General features: G+C 42.5%; 1 pseudogene; it reads left to right on the top strand.

Annotated features, from left to right (window-relative positions):
• The window catches only part of LOC136157213 (protein TALPID3-like), a 114,374-nt pseudogene that overhangs the window by 16,188 nt on the left and 81,971 nt on the right, over positions 1–16,215 (top strand).

Here is a 16,215-nt window from a genome sequence, read left to right as displayed (position 1 = left end):
TAGATGCCCATCAGCAGATGAATGGATAAGGAAGCTGTGGTACATATACACTATGGAATATTACTCAGCCGTTAAAAAGAATTCATTTGAATCAGTTCTAATGAGATGGATGAAACTGCAGCCCATTATACAGAGTGAAGTAAGCCAGAAAGATAAAGAACATTACAGCATACTAACACATATATATGGAATTTAGAAAGATGGTAACGATAACCCTATGTGCAAAACAGAAAAAGAGACACAGAAGTACAGAACAGACCTTTGAACTCTGTGGGAGAAGGTGAGGGTGGGATGTTTCGAAAGAACAGCGTGTATATTATCTATGGTGAAGCAGATCACCAGCCCAGGTGAGATGCATGAGACAAGTGCTCGGGCCTGGTGGGCTGGGAGGACCCAGAGGAATCGGGTGTGGAGGGAGGTGGGAGGGGGGACCCGGATGGGGAATACGTGTAACTCTATGGCTGATTCATATCAATGTATGACAAAACCCACTGAAATGTTGTGAAGTAATTAGCCTCCAACTAAAAAAAAAAAAAAAAGAACACAGGACAGGATGTTCCTTACGACATGGCACCTGAAGGATGGAGTTACAGTCCAAGAGAGGAGAGAGGCATTTGTCTATGGTTCCCCCAGGATGGCATTTTACCAAGACACTTAAAGAAGCCTATCATGACCATGCTGGGATAAGTTGGGAAGGAAACGTGAATTGTGGGGATGGCGTGACAAATGGTTTTGGCCGTCTGGGATCTGAATTCTTATCTTTTATCCTCAGGGCGCAATGAGTGCATCTACCCAGGCCATTTCCCAGATAGGGATCCTATTTTTGCCTCTGGCTGTGTCTAGCTTCTCCATGATTGTGATACTGATAAGGTAAAGATGTCAAATGATTTTTTTCACTTCTCTAAGAATTCCTTCAAAGATTAGGCACGTTAGTTTTGATTGAGCCAGGAGGCAATAGAGAAATGGGGAGCAGATGTTGATTGTTGATTGCCAGCTAGTTCCTTTTCCCGTCAGCTGGCAAGCTTCATGCACTTTCACTCAGGCTATATTTACCCAAAAAGTCAAGACATTCAGTAAAAAAAAAAAAAAAAAAAAAAAAAAATTAGCAATGTAAATTAGATCAAAACATCTGGATATTAAGTAAATTGGCCAGATGTTTTGGTGGTTTATAAATAAAAGCCAAACAGAAAACAAGAAAAAGAAAAAAAGGTCACAGAGTGAGCAGGGACTTAAGATGTACCAGTGATTAGATAGCATCACCAACTCAATGGACATGAATCTGAGCAAACTCTGGGCGATTGTGGACGACAGAGGAGCCTGGCACGCAGCAATTCATAGGGTTGCAAAGGGTTGGACAGTTAGCGACTGTTAGCAACTAACAGGTTGGTCCTGTTAGCGACTGGACAGGACACCCATTCGCATCCTCTATCATCTCCTCAGAGTCTGTGGGGATGAGTCTGTGTGAATCATTACAAGAAGGTGAAGTTAAAGAGTTTATACATTTTGGAACTTAGCCCCGAAAAAAGAGGAATGACCTCTGTTGTACTGAGAGGAAATGGAAGATCGCCTGAGATTTTTTTGTATCTAGAAATTATTTCTCAATTGCTCATGATTTTTAAATTGTATTTATACGGCTTCTCAGATCCCAGCCAAGATATCAATTCTCTAAGAGAGCTGGATACTTTGCCAAATTGGAAATAGATTTGTTTCCCGTGTTGGAATTACTGATGAAAACAGCAGGCATTAGTTTCTCCCCACCTCCTTTTCTGTTTTAAAGGTGAAATGCATCTTGTTTGTTCTATTTCTTTCTTTCTCAACACAACATGAGTCACTGAATAATTTTTAAAGCATTTTTGGGAAAAGTTCTGGTTTGGGAATAAGTTCGTGCTCAAAATCAGATTTTTCCTTTTCAATTTTCTAACTTTGGGTAACTTAACCTCTTAGGGTTCCAGTTTCTACCTCCAATAAGATGGAAATAATCATTAACTCACTGTGCTATTGGGAGAAAAAAATAATGGATGTAACAAACATAAGGATCCCTTTCCAAGTTGAACCTCCTCTATCGCTTGTGACTTGGAGGTGGCAAACCAATTGGGATAACTACCTCTTAGCCCAGACAAAGTTTTTCAAAATGCTGGCTGTCAGGACTTCTCTGGTGGCCCAGTGATAAAGAATCTGCCTGCCAGTGCAGAGAACATGGGTTCAATCCCTGGTCCAGGAAGACCCCACATACCTCGAGTCAACTAAGCCTGTGCATTATAGCTACTGAGTCCGTGCTTTAGAGCCCAAGGGCTGCAGCTACCAAAGCTCATGTGCCCTAGAGCCCGTATTTCACAGGAGAAGCCACTGCAATGACAAGCCTGCGCACTGCAACTAGGAAGTAGCCCCTGCTCGCTATAACTAGAGAAAGCCCACAAGCAGCAATGAAGACCCAGCATGGCCATAAACAACAAAAATATTTTAAACATTTTTTTCTAAAGGCTGACAGTCATAGATTTCAGCAAAGAAAAATGGGATCAGAATGAAAAACTATCCCACATGTCATCCAAATGCAAGTTGATGTGATACACTAAAATAGAAAACAGTCCATATGTATCTTTTTGTATTCATCCAACAAATATTCACTGACTACCTACAGTAACCAGAAATCCTTTTGGGTACTGAGGACAGAGAACTTAATCTATATTAAAATTATTAAATGAAGTATTAATCGCTCATTCATGTTTGAGTCTTTTCATCCCCATGGACTGTAGCTTACTAGGCTCCCCTGTCCATGGGATTCTCCAGGCAAGAGTACTGGAGTGGATAGTCATTCCCTTCTCCAGGGGATCCTCCCAACCCAGGGATCTAACCCAGGTCTCCCACATTGCAGGCAGATTCTTTACTATCTGAGCCACCAGGAAAGTTCATATACAAGTTATATATATGTGTGTGTGTGTATGTATATAACATATATATAATATGTTAAAAAGTGATAAGTCTATAAAATAGCACAATTAAGGGACTGAGAGTGCTGAATGAATGGATGTTATATATGTTGGTAACTTGCAGATTTGCTCCTGGACCTGTTTAAAAGGATGATAAAATATCAAAGAGGGAAAATGGAAGAAAAAAAATGGAGCTGTCATGTCATACAGGAAATGTAGAACTCTTGGAACAAACTTTGAATAACCATGATTCTCTGAAAAGAATAAGTGAATTTCAGACAAAAATTCACTAACTAGATCAAAAGTCGGATGGACTCTTCAGAGGAGAAACAGCCTAGACACACTATCCACTGAAAATTTTTCTCCCTATGAAGAAGAAGGAACAGCTAAAGTCACTGCACAGAAGGCTGACGACATCCATCATTGGCCAAAAGAGAAAAGACATAACGGGTGTACTCCAGTTGAAAGAATCTCAGGCGTCAGGGCTCCCTGATCTTCCACAGAATTCCATTAAGCTTAAAATAACCAATATGAGATCTGTATTGAAAGATGCTGAGAAGATTTTGAGCAGAGTACAAAGTATTAAAAAGGTGCATTAAGAAAACCTGGAAGCTAAAGGATGGAGCTGCCATATATCGCTTTATCAATGTTTTATCTCCCAACAGATGTCAGAGAAGATTCAGATCAGAAAAACAGTAATCAACAGGATTAAAACTATTTCTGCAGATATTTGAGGTGAACTGGCAAGAAAAGATTATGAACAGAAGAGATTTGATCAGAAGAATCAAAGGACCAAGAGAGCTCAAAACATGAGTAAAGATATTAAAACAAACACATAAGATAAAGCTGAAAACAACTCTGTAATTCCAAGAAAGCATTCTCAAAAACATTCTAAAAAAAAAAAAAAAGAGGAGCCCCTTGGAAATCCACCCACAACGAGATACAAGCTTACAGAAAGAGAGAAAAGAAGGGTTTTTGAAAGCAACCACAGTGGTCCAAAACAAGGCTTATATGTTACAAATCTATGGAAACCAGTTTATCAAGGTCATCATGCTGCAGCTGCTGCTGCTAAGTCACTTCAGTCGTGTCCGACTCTGTGCGACCCCATAGATGGCAGCCCACCAGGCTCCTCTGTCCCTGGGATTCTCCAGGCAAGAACACTGGAGTGGGTAGCCATTTCCTTCTCCAATGCATGAAAGTGAAAGTGAAGTCGCTCAGTTCAGTCCAACTGTTAGCGACCCCATGGATTGCAGCCCAACATAGCACTCTTTAAAAAGGACCATATCTCAGATTTAATTCTCTATCTCCAAGTCCAGACCACAGGGACCAAAAGTAACAGAATGAGTTAAAGGCACTAAAGTAAAGCCAACAAAAGCACAAACTGACTTCCATGAAAAAAAAAAAAACCTACAAAAAAAGATTCTAAACTCAACATTCCATTACTACACTGTCTCCTCATAATCAGCAGTATTTGTTCAGCCTAAGCTGGAAAATGCCTACTTTTCTAGGTACCCTGGAAAGTAATGTAGTTCTTATGGCAATTCTTTCAGGACAAACCCAAAGTAATAGTGATTCCATGCTACTTGCTGGAGTAATGTAAATAAGCCACACCCTGTAATAGAAACAGCTACTATTCCACCATCATTTCAAAAAGTAGAAACCAGAGTAAAGAAACTCACCATAGCCGTTGTAGAAATGAAGTCAGAAAAAAACGATTCCCCTCAGCTCACTCTATAGATGTTACCCAAGGCAGATATTGTGTGTGTGTGTGTGTGTGAGTGTGCGCTCAGTCATGTCCAGCTCTTTGTGACCCCATGGACTGTAGCTCACCAGATTCCTCTGTCCATGGAATTCTCCAGGCAAGAATATTGGAGTGGGTTACCATTTCCTTCTCCAGGGGACCTTCCCAGCTCTGGATCGAACCCACGTCTCTTGCGTCTCCTGCATTGGCAATACTCTTTACCAGCTGAGCCACCCAAGAAGCCCAGTGCTGTAGATATTATCAGCATCTCAAATGGTGGTGCTGATTTCCCTTTATCTCCTTCTAGTCACAAAGAAGCACTTACTCCTCCTCTGAAAACCTGGATACAGTTCTTGCTCAAACTGTTTCAAGTAACTTTGAGCAATGTCTGACTATAGATTTTGACTAATGCTCTTCTGTGTGCATAGCATTAAGGCTTCCTTGATGACTCAGTGGTAAAGAACCTGCCTGCCAAGGCAGGAGATGTGGGTTCAATCTCTGGGTCAGGAAGATCCCCCTGGAGAAGTAAATGGCAACCCACTCCAATATTCTGCCTGGGAAATCCCATGAACAGAGGAGCCTGGCAGACTATATATAGTCTGCCAGGGTTGCAAAAGAGTCAGAAATGACTTAGTAAGTAAACAACAACAAACTTACAAACATTTCTGAGCCTATAAAAGATGCTACCTCATCTCAGCACTGTTTATAATAGCCAGGACGTGAAAGCAACCCAGATGTCCATCAGCAGACAAATGGATAAGGAAGCTGTGGTTCATATACACAATGGAATATTTACTCAGTCATTAAAAAGAATACATTTGAATCAGTTCTAATGAGGTGGATGAAACTGGAGCCTATTACACAGAGTGAAGTAAGCCGGAAAGAAAAATACCAATACAGTATACTAATGCATATATATGGAATTTAGAAAATTGGTAATGATAACTCTACATGTGATACAGCAAAAGAGACACAAATATACAGAACAGTCTTTTGCACTCTTTGGGAGAAGGCGAGGGTGGGATGATTTGAGAGAATAGCATTGAAACATGTATGTTGTCATATGTGAAACAGATCACCAGTCCAGGTTCAATGCATGAGACAGGGTGCTCAGGGGTGGTGCACTGGGATGACCCTGAGGGATGGGATGGGGAGGGAGGTGGGAGGGGGGTTCAGGATGGGGAACAGATGTACACCCATGGCTGAGTCATGTCAATGTTGGCAAAAAACACTACAATATTGTAATTAGCCTCCAATTAAAATAAATAAATTAAAAAGAAAAAGATGTTACCTCAGTCAAATAATAAGAATAACAAAGGCTCAATAAGAAATGCTGACAGGGTAGCCTTCTTAGGCTGCAATTTTTACTTTGCATGCTTTGCATTTTAGACCGTCGTGGTTGAGCTGCCATTTGGACTCAGATACAATCCTTCTGCAAGAAAGAAACTGAAAATATTGTTTTATGGGAGGAAAATTAACAGAACCCCCCCACCAGCGTTCTACTTCAAACAGAATATTGTTTTTCAAGGAAACTAGCATCGCAAAGGGTTTGCCCCAGTAGTCTTATATTCTCAGCCATCGTGCTCTGATTCTGCTCGATATGCTCTGAAACGATTACCCTATAAAATGCTATAGAAAGAAAATCTCTTTCTGATATTGGTTAAGACTTGGGAGAAATATTTCAAGTGTCTAAGTTTTTCTTTGATATAAAGAAATAATTAGTTGGAAAAGAAATTAATACCACAATGAAAGGGTCTATCAAAATACCAGAAGAGGTTGCTTGAGAGTAGCAGTTACTAAAGAACTTTGAAGTGTCTGTAGGAAAGGAACTGTAGTAATCAAAGTCAACTTTTTATTACCAGGCAAGGATTTCAGTATTTAACCTCCACAGATGACCTGGTCTCCTACTTCATACAGAAGATAAACGAAGCTCAAGGCATGTTCTGTTCCCATCTCCAAGTCTATCCCCCCACCTCCATTCTTACTTTATTTTTCCTCAATGCACTTTCCCTTTATTCCCAAAATGAATAGCCTCGCCAGGTCTCAGAATCCTATGCCATTCAACCCATAGGAATGTTCTCCTCTAAGCTTTAGTCATTTCCTGTCTTCTCTTCATTTTTCTTTCTCCTCTTTCTCCGACTTTACCTTGTACCATTGGCGTCTTTCCTTCTGCATGAAAACATGTGTAATTCTCTCCCATCTTCAGTTCAGCTCAGTTCAGTCTCTCAGTCGTGTCCGATTTTTGCGACCCCAAGGACTGCAACACGCCAGGCTTCCCTGTCTGTCACCAACTTCCAAAGCTTGCTCAAACTCATCTCCGTTGAGTCAGTGATGCAATCCAGCCATCTCATCCTCTGTCATCCCTTTCTCCTCCTGCCTTCAATCTTTCCCAGCATCAGGATCTTTTCCAAGGAGTCAGTTCTTCGCATCAGGTGGCCAAAGTATTGGAGCTTCAGCATCAGTCCTTTCAATGAATATTCAGGACTGATTTCTTTTACAATTGATGGTTGGATTTCCTTGCAGTCCAAGGGACTCTCAAGAGTTTTCTCCAACATCACAGTTCAAGAGCATCAATTCTTCAGCACTCAGCTTTCTTTATGGTCCAACTCTCACATCCATACATGACCACTGAAAAAACCATAGCTTTGACTAGATGGACTGTGGTTGGCAAACTAATGTCTCTGTGCTTTTTAATATGCTGTCTAGGTTGGTCATAACTTTTCTTCCAAGGAGCAAGCGTCTTTTAATTTCATGGCTGCAGTTACCATCTGCAGTGATTTTGGAGTCCCCCAAAAATGAAGTCTCTCACTGTTTCCATAGTTTCCCCACCTATTTGCCACGAAGTGCTGGGACCAGATGCCATGATCTTAGTTTTTTGAAAGTTGAGTTTTAAGCCAACTTTTTCACTCTCCTCTTTCACTTTCATCAAGAGGCTTTTTAGTTCTTCTTCATTTTCTGCCATAAGGGTGGTGTCATATGCGTATCTGAGGTTATTGATATTTCTCCCGGCAATCTTGATTCCAGCTTGTACTTCATCCAGCCCAGCATTTCACATGATGTACTCTGCATATAAGTTAAATAAGCAGGGTGACAATATACAGCCTTTATGCACTCCTTTCCCAATTTGGAACCAGTCTCTTGTTCCATGTCCAGTTCTAACTATTGCTTCTTGATCTGCACACAGATTTCTCAGGAGGCAGGTCAGGTGGTATGGTATTCCCATCCCTTTAAGAATTTTCCACAATTTGTTGTGATCCACACAGTGAAAGGCTTTGGCATGGTCAATAAAGCAGAAGTAGATGTTTTTCTGGAATTTTCTTTCTTTTTCTATGATACAATGGATGTTGGCAATTTGATCTCTGGTTCCTCTGCCTTTTCTAAATCCAGCTTCAACATCTGGAAGTCCACGATTCACATACTGTTGAAGCCTGACTTGGAGAATTTTGAGCATCACTTTGCTAAAGTGTGAGATGAGTGCAATTGTGTGGTAGTTTGAACATTCTTTGGCATCTCCTTTCTTTGGGATTGGAATGGAAACTGACATTTTCCAGTCCTGTGGCCACTGATAAGTCTTCCAAATTTGCTGGCATGTTGAGTGCAGCACTTCCACAGCATCATCTTTTGGGATTTGAAATAGCTCAACTGGAATTCCGTCACCTCCACTAGCTTTATTCATAGTGATGCTTTCTAAGGCCCACCTGACTTCACATTCCAGGATGTCTGGCTCTAGGTGAGTGATCACACCATTGTGGTTATCTGGCTCATGAAGATCTTTTTTGTACAGTTCTTCTGTGTATTCTTGCCACCTCTTCTTAATATCTTCTGCTTCTGTTAGGTCCATACCATTTCTGTCCTTTATTGTGCCCATCTTTGCATGAAATGTTCCCTTGGTATCTCTAATTTTCTTGACGAGATCTCTAGTCTTTCCCATTCTATTGTTTTCCTATATTTCTTTGCACTGATCACTGAAGAAGGCTGTCTTGTTCTCTCCCTACTATTCTTTGGAACTCTGCATTCAAATGAATATATCATTCTCCTTTGCCTTTATCTTCTCTTCTTAGCTATTTGTAAGGCCTCCTGAGACAACCGTTTTGCCTTTTTGCATTTCTTTTTCTTGGGGATGGTCTTGGTCACTGCCTCCTCATGAACCTCTGCCCATAGCTCTTCAGGCACTCTGTCTATCAAATCTAATTTCTTAAATCTATTTGTCACTCCCACTGTATAATCATAAGGGATTTGATTTAGGTCATACCTGAATGGTCTAGTGGTTTTCCCTACTTTCTTCAATTTAAGTCTGAATTTGGCAATAGAGTTCATGATCTGAGCCACAGTCAACTCCCAGTCATATTTTGCTGACTGTATATATCTTCTCCTTCTTTTCCTGCAAGGAATATAATTGATCTGATTTCGTTATTGATCATCTGGTGATATCCATGTAGAGTCTTCTCTTGTGTTGTTGGAAGAGGGTATTTGCTATGACTAGTGTGTTCTTTTTGCAAAACTCTATTAGCCTTTGCTCTGCTTCATTCTGTACTCCAAGGCCAAATTTTCCTGTTACACCAGGTGTTTCTTGGCTTCCTACTTTTCCATTCCAGTCCCCTATGATGAAAAGGACACCTTTTTGGAGTGTTAGTTCTAAAAGGTCTTATTAGAACTGTTCAACTTATTCAGCATCACTGGTTGGGGCATAGACTTGCATTACTGTGATATTGAATGGTTTGCCTCCCATCTTCCAAAAAAACATAAAACACCACCACCACCACCACCTCTCATAGCTAAGCATCTCCAGCAGGTGTGTTTGTTAGTTACTCAGTTGCGTCCGACTCTTCATGATCGCATGGCCTATAGCACACCAGGCCCCTTTGTCCATGAAGTCCTCCAGGCAAGAATACTGGAGTGGTTTCTCATTCCCTTCTCCAAGGGATCTTCCCAACCCAGGGATCGAACCCATGTCTCCAGTGTTGTAGGTAAATTCTTTACTACCTGAACCACCAGGGAAGTACTGCCATCTTTTCAATCCTCTCCTCTTGCTCAGCAGACAGGTCCTTGGAGTTGCCTCCACTATTTCACCTCCCTGTCCATTCTCAGGACAATCTGGCATCTGGCTGTTTCAATTTTATTAATCCGGGTCAGTGATGACCTCTTGTCTGCAAAATGCCAAGGGTGCTTTTGAATCCTTACAGCATTAGAACCTTAGACAGGTGACTACATCCCACAGCAACTGGATATATGTTTTCTGCCAGCATGCTGGAAGTACAAGGACAAGGAGGAAGGTTCATGTGGTTTCTGTATGACTTCTCTTGGCTTCTGAGACTCTATTTGCCCTTGGCTCTTTTTCTCCCTCCTTGACCTCCCTGTCTCAATGTCTATCTCTTCTGCTTGACAGTTGATTTTCCCTAGGATCCCATCATTAAGGCTTGATTTCACTCCTCTCCTCCCTGCAGGCTCATGATGGGTATTCAGCCTGTGCAGTTACTCTGCTCAGCAGAGTCCTGCCTTAGACAGACGCTCTGGGGTTGCCATCTTGAAACTCCTGATTTTTTAACAAGGGCCTCTGCCTTTTTGTTTTGCACCAGATCCCACAAATTTTACAATCTGTCCTGCTCCAGGCTGTCTCATCTACCACCAAGAATCCCATTACCACCTGTGACAGACAAACTCTCTAGGTGTTAGACCTAGTAGAGAATACTAACCTCTTCCTCTGAGAAATGTATCTTAAAACTCTAACTGCTCTAAACTTCTTAGCAACCTTGATATTTATGAGCTATTCTGAGCTTCTGGTTTTCTGCCCCCAAATGTCTTTACCCTTTTTTTCTGCAGGTAAGGCCACAGTTTTCCTCAGGAAGCAGCCTTGAATCTCTTTTAGTAAATGAACAAGAGTTTGATTGTGTCTCTCTAGGGCTGTGGTGCTGAGCAAGGCTCAGATGACATTGTCTTGGAAAATGTTCAAAGTGGATTTTTACTCATCAGTCCCTTCCAGGGCTATGGGAAAATCTTTAAAAATGTTTCTGTGAAATGTATGTCATGAATCTATCAGCCTCGATTAGCTGTAAAATGTGCCACCGGGTAACCCAACCAACAACAGTGGCAGGAAGTTATTTAATTAAAACTAACAATTCTCAAAACCTCTCCTTAATCATGCTTATATTAAAGAATGGTTAGTTTCAAGTGAGTTTTATGAAAAAGTTAGTTACCAGAATCTCATGACTTCTGCTCTTGGTTAACCTGAGGGATCCAGACAGAGTAAAAAGACAAAGTAGGTAATTACATAGTTAATCCCACTGGGGGATTATAAGCAGAGAAAAAATATGGGAGACCCTCATAAGTTAATGATCACTCAAGAAAACAGGTTTGCTTAATCATAAAACCAAGCAGGCTTGCTTAGCAACAAAACCACGCAATAGAAGCAAATGACATGCCCCAAACAATAAAACAACGGTGGAATAAGACTCCTATCTGCCCAGTGAGCTCAGTAAGTTAATGATTCCTAAGACGTGCTCTCCGGGCACACTAAAAGCAAAAGGATAAGGGAAGGACATTATACTGAAACCTGTGACGATTTACCATTTTTAGCATGTTACCACCACATTTTTGCTTATTTCCATTGTGCTGTGATAACTCCTGGCTTGACCACACAGGGACAAGAAAACTCCCCTGCCCAACATGAAGGGGGAGCTCATGATGGAAGCTTGGCGTCTACTCCACAACAAGGAAGAAGGTGGTCCTCTTCCCTTCCACATGCCTCCTTTGACTGTAAGACTCTAGTCCACTAAGCTTTCTGGGTGCAGAACCCTCTCACCCACCTGCATGTAAGCCTCACAAGCGTCCTGTTCTAATAAATCACTTTTTATCTATCAGTTTGCCTCTCACCAAAGTATTGCTGCTCCAAGACATAAAGACCCCTAGCTCCTCCGAGCCTCCTGAGACACATTTCTGAAGTTCCATGAGCAGATGGGAAGATATTGTTTCCATTTGGCTATGTGTCTAGTTAATCTGAGAGTGATTTCGTATCATGGGTGTTAGTTGCTCAGTCATGTCTGACTCTTCATGACCCCATGAACTGTAGCCTGCCAGGCTCCTCTGTCCATGGGATTCTCCAGGCAAGGATACTGGAATGAGTAGTCATTCTCTCCTCCAGGGGATTTTCTGGACCCAGGGGTCGAACCCAGGTCTCCTATATTGCAGGTGGATTTATTACCATCTGAGCCACCGTGGAACTTAGCCTTGTTTTCTGCCACTAGTAACAGAAATCTGTCCTTGCCAACCCTGACGTTTGCAATGCCATTAAAATTGTGATCGATACTAGCTTAAAAATACTCTTTTCCTGGTATCAGAGACAAAAGATGACAAAAAGTCTTTAAAAGTGGCATTATTTTATATTGTTCTTTTCATAGTTCTCTGAAAATTTATAGAAAATGCTAAGATGGCTGATGGAAGACTAATTATTCTCAAAATCTTCTTGTTCCTCAAATAAAATATTGGAGTAGTAAACCCAAACCTATAGGTTTGTTTTTTGGTTTTTCTTTTTGAAAAGCAAGTTAACATAATAATCTGAAGAAATATTATGCCAAAGTAACAGCCCATCAATGTTGAGGGGATTATACATTAGTGAATCCCAGTAACTATTCTTTTCTCATTGTCCTTGGAATGCTATCCCGGAAATGAACCTCTTCATCCCTACTCCAAATTCTCTTTCTTGTTACAAGCAGTCTGAAATTGTGATGATACTAAAGAAAGAAAGAAAAATCTTCCAGAGCCCATCTTCTAGATCTGGTCCCTGCCTGTATCTCCTAATGACTCATCTATGACGTTTCAGATCCAACCCTTGCTCCAAAACCTTCTGTAAGTGATGTCAGTCTCCTCTGTTCAGTGGTCCTCACTTCTGTCACATCTTGAGGGTAACCTATGGGAAACTGAAAAGATCTTCAGAGCCAGGTAACATCAAAAGAGCAGACACTGCAGCAGCAGCTCAGGCACGCTTGAGAAGAAGGAAACTTGCACAAAGGTTTTACAGACGACGTCTTTGTCCACATCATAATGTTACTTGCAACTCCCTCTTAATCCATAGCTTCCTGCCCACAGCACATCTCACTCCCAGTTACAGAGTGGGGGCTATTGTCTAGAGAGATAATAGACAGCATCATTTGGATGTTCACTTCAGTGCCCCCCTCTGGGTTTCCTTTTATCCACGTGTGGGCCATTGGCATCTGGAGATAAGGAATACCACCCAACAGGATTAAAGGTGCCAGTACTGCCCAGAGGTACTCCCAGTACCTCTGGGAGCTCACTGTGCTCTTTACCTTCATGCCTGTTCTCCCCCGGCCTGCAGGAAGCATTCATCAGCATGAAAGCAGTGCGTGTCCAGGCTACCTGCGTGTCGTGGAGAAGGAGCGCTGACTTGCTGTGTGTTGATCATACACAAAGTCCATAAGACGCACCAAGTTTGTCAGAGAGCTCCCTGTTCAGCTAAGGATAACGCCGGACTTGAGGGAAGTTGTCCTCCATCCTGGGAACATTTTCTTTATGTCTTTTATGAGTAAATGTGACACAGAGAAGATATTATTGCATAGAGGCTTACACTCAGAGACTAACAGGAGGAGAGAGGGCCTCAGACAGGGCTGGATTTAAGATCCCCCGAATCACAGGCTGGAGGACCAGAGCAGCACCCTCTCACCGTTTTGTGCCAGATCTTGCCCATACCTGACGGTCTTTGAATGCATTCTGCTCTCTCATGCTGCTGGGTCTCCACATCTGTGATGCCTGCTACTCGGAACATCCTTCTCCACCTGGCTAAATCCTATACCCTCGAACAGTTCAGCTCTCCTGGAATTAGCCCCCGTTGACCCTCCAGACTGAGACAGATATCTCTGTTCCTTTTCTAGTCTTATTTAGGGAATGGCTCCCTCCATCAGCTCTGATCACAATGACCGTTAGGTCATTGTGCCTGGTTTGGCATATGTGAGTCACTGAGAGAAGGAAAGGAAATGGAAGGAAGAAAGGAAGGAAACAAGGGAGGGATGGCAGGGTCGGGGAGGGAAGGAGAAGGGGAAGGAATGAAAGACGAGAAGGAAAGCATAAATGAAGAGACGAGAAAAGCAGGCAGAGCATGCTGAACTCTCAAACCTGCTGTCTCTAAACACGTTTAATTTTGGGAATTCCATTTCTAAAGAGTGTCACCCAGGTGAACAGCCGGTGGGGACTGTTAACAGATGCATCTACCCAGCAAATCTATTTTCTTCATGTGCAATTCAGAGATAAGCAATAATGGTCTCTGATTCAACCACTATTACTATCTCTATTAAAATATAACCCTTCACTAAGATCCCACACCTTCAACTAAACACTAATATCTGTTTTTGTCTAAGTAACAACCCTTAAAGAAAGATGCAGTTGAGAATTCATTTCACGCAAGGTAAGCGTTGTTTGGATTCTTAAGCAAGTGAAAGGGCAGAGAATTTAGGCTTGATATGAATCGCTGCCAGCCTCTGCTTCCACGAGCCCTCCCCACCCCCTATCAGCTCTGACAGGATATCAGAAGTGAGTGAGCCAGTTTAGACATGGAAAACACACTTATGGTTACCAAAGGGGGGAAGGGGGTGCACGTAATTTAGGAGGTTGGGACTGACATATACACTACTATATATAAAATAGATAACCAACGTGGACCTACTGTACAGCACAGGGAACTCTACTCACTATCTTAAAATAACCTAAAGGGAAAAGAATCTGTAAAAGAATATATATGTATGAATACGTGTGCGCGTATGTGTGTAACTGAATCACTTTGCCGTATACATGAAACCAACACAACACTGTAAATCAACTATACTTCAATAAAAATAATACAGAGCACCGTGAGAGTGGAAGTGTTAATCATTCAGTTGTGTCCGACTCTTTGCAACCCCATGGACTATAGCCTGCCAGGCTTCTCTGTCCATGGAATTCCCCAACAAGAATACTGGACTGGGTTGCCATTCTCTTCTCCAGGGGGTCTTCCTGACCCAGGGATCAAAGTCAAGTCTCCTGCATGGCAGGCAGAGACTTCACCATCTGAGCCAGCAGGGAAGAGTGACAGAGCACCATAAGAACATCAATTTCCAAATAAAAACAGTAACATTGCCAAAAAAGAGAGGAAAAAAGAAGTGAGTGGGTTGAGACTCTGAGCCCGGGAGCTGGTCTCCAGGGCCCAGAAGGTGAGCCTTGGACATGTATGTACATAGTTTATGATTCGAATGAATCTCCCCGAGACCCGTAACCTGTTTGATTGAGGCTCTCGATAGTTTGCCTAACTCTGGCCAGCCTCCCCACGTGGGCAGCTTAGTTCCATGCTCTGAATCCAGGGCCACCCGCTGAGGTCCTGCTCTTGGCAGATTTCTCACTCAGAACCCTAAGAGTGCTCCCCGCCTGAGACGGAGGGCCATCCACCCCACCGGTGCTGCCCAGATCCTCCCCTGGCTTGAACGGCCTTAAATGCTCTGCCAGGGTGAGCAAGCCCAAGCGCCGTGCTTCAGGCATGGAGATTAGACTGACTCCCAGCTAAGGGGCCAAGCCCACAGCTGGCTTGATTCTGCCATCGCGGTTGGTTCCTGCCCTGTCTCCCTCTGTGTCTCTACCCACTCAGGCCTTTGAGGTGGCACCCTGAAGCAAAGCCAAGCTCACCAAAGCTATGAAGATCTCCTAGAAGATGATGCAATCGGTTATTAGGCAGATGATTTGTCAACATTTATGAAATAACATGTCCTTACCATAGCAACATTCCTCCCATCAATTCAGAAATAAGATCCAGAAGAGTGAGGAGCTGAGAAGGTCTCTGCGCTTGATTCAGAAAAGGAAACAGCATGAAACCGAACGAAATCTGTAGGCAGAATGCTGTCAAGAGCTAGAGACAATAATCAAGAATTTAGTAAGATAATAGAATCCTCATCATCTCCTCTCGTTTTATATCTGTATTTATATCTACATCTATATTTATATCTGTAATTTGTTTCTCATAATGGTTAGCACTGAAAGGCTCAGTGTGAAATATGTTAATATTAAAATCAGCTTGATGTCATCCCTGGTACTGTGAATGAAATGCACATGGTAAAAGAACACAGATGCAGGGCTAAGACTTAAAGTCACCACACCCTCACCCTTGATTTTCACTCCAGTTCCCCCGATTCCCATTGTCAACCTGCCCAGAGCCTTCTGCTCTGCCCCACACACTCAGCACAGTCCCACTTTAAAAGACTCTTCAAGGGCCTTCCCTGGTGGGCCAGAGGTTAAGAATCTGCCTGCCGGTGCAGGGACATGGGTTCTACCCCTGGTCCAAGAAGATCCCACATGCCATGGAGCAACTAAGCCACAGCAAATGAAGCCCCCAAGTTCTAGAGCCCATGATCCACAGCAAGAAAAGCCTCCATGATGAGAAGTCAGCAACTAGAGAAAGCCCAGGTAGCAACGAAGACCCAGCCCAGCCAAAAATAAACAAATAAATAAAATGAAAGAGTTCTCAGGCAGAGTCTTGCCTTCTGGTCTGGCTAACAAGTCCTGGAGCCCATTGGGCAC

The sequence above is a fragment of the Muntiacus reevesi genome, chromosome 2 (assembly GCF_963930625.1).
Source record: "Muntiacus reevesi chromosome 2, mMunRee1.1, whole genome shotgun sequence".
NCBI classification, from domain to species: Eukaryota; Metazoa; Chordata; class Mammalia; order Artiodactyla; family Cervidae; genus Muntiacus; species Muntiacus reevesi.
Note: the sequence above shows the minus strand (reverse complement) of the source record. Positions and strands in the feature narration are given on the sequence as shown.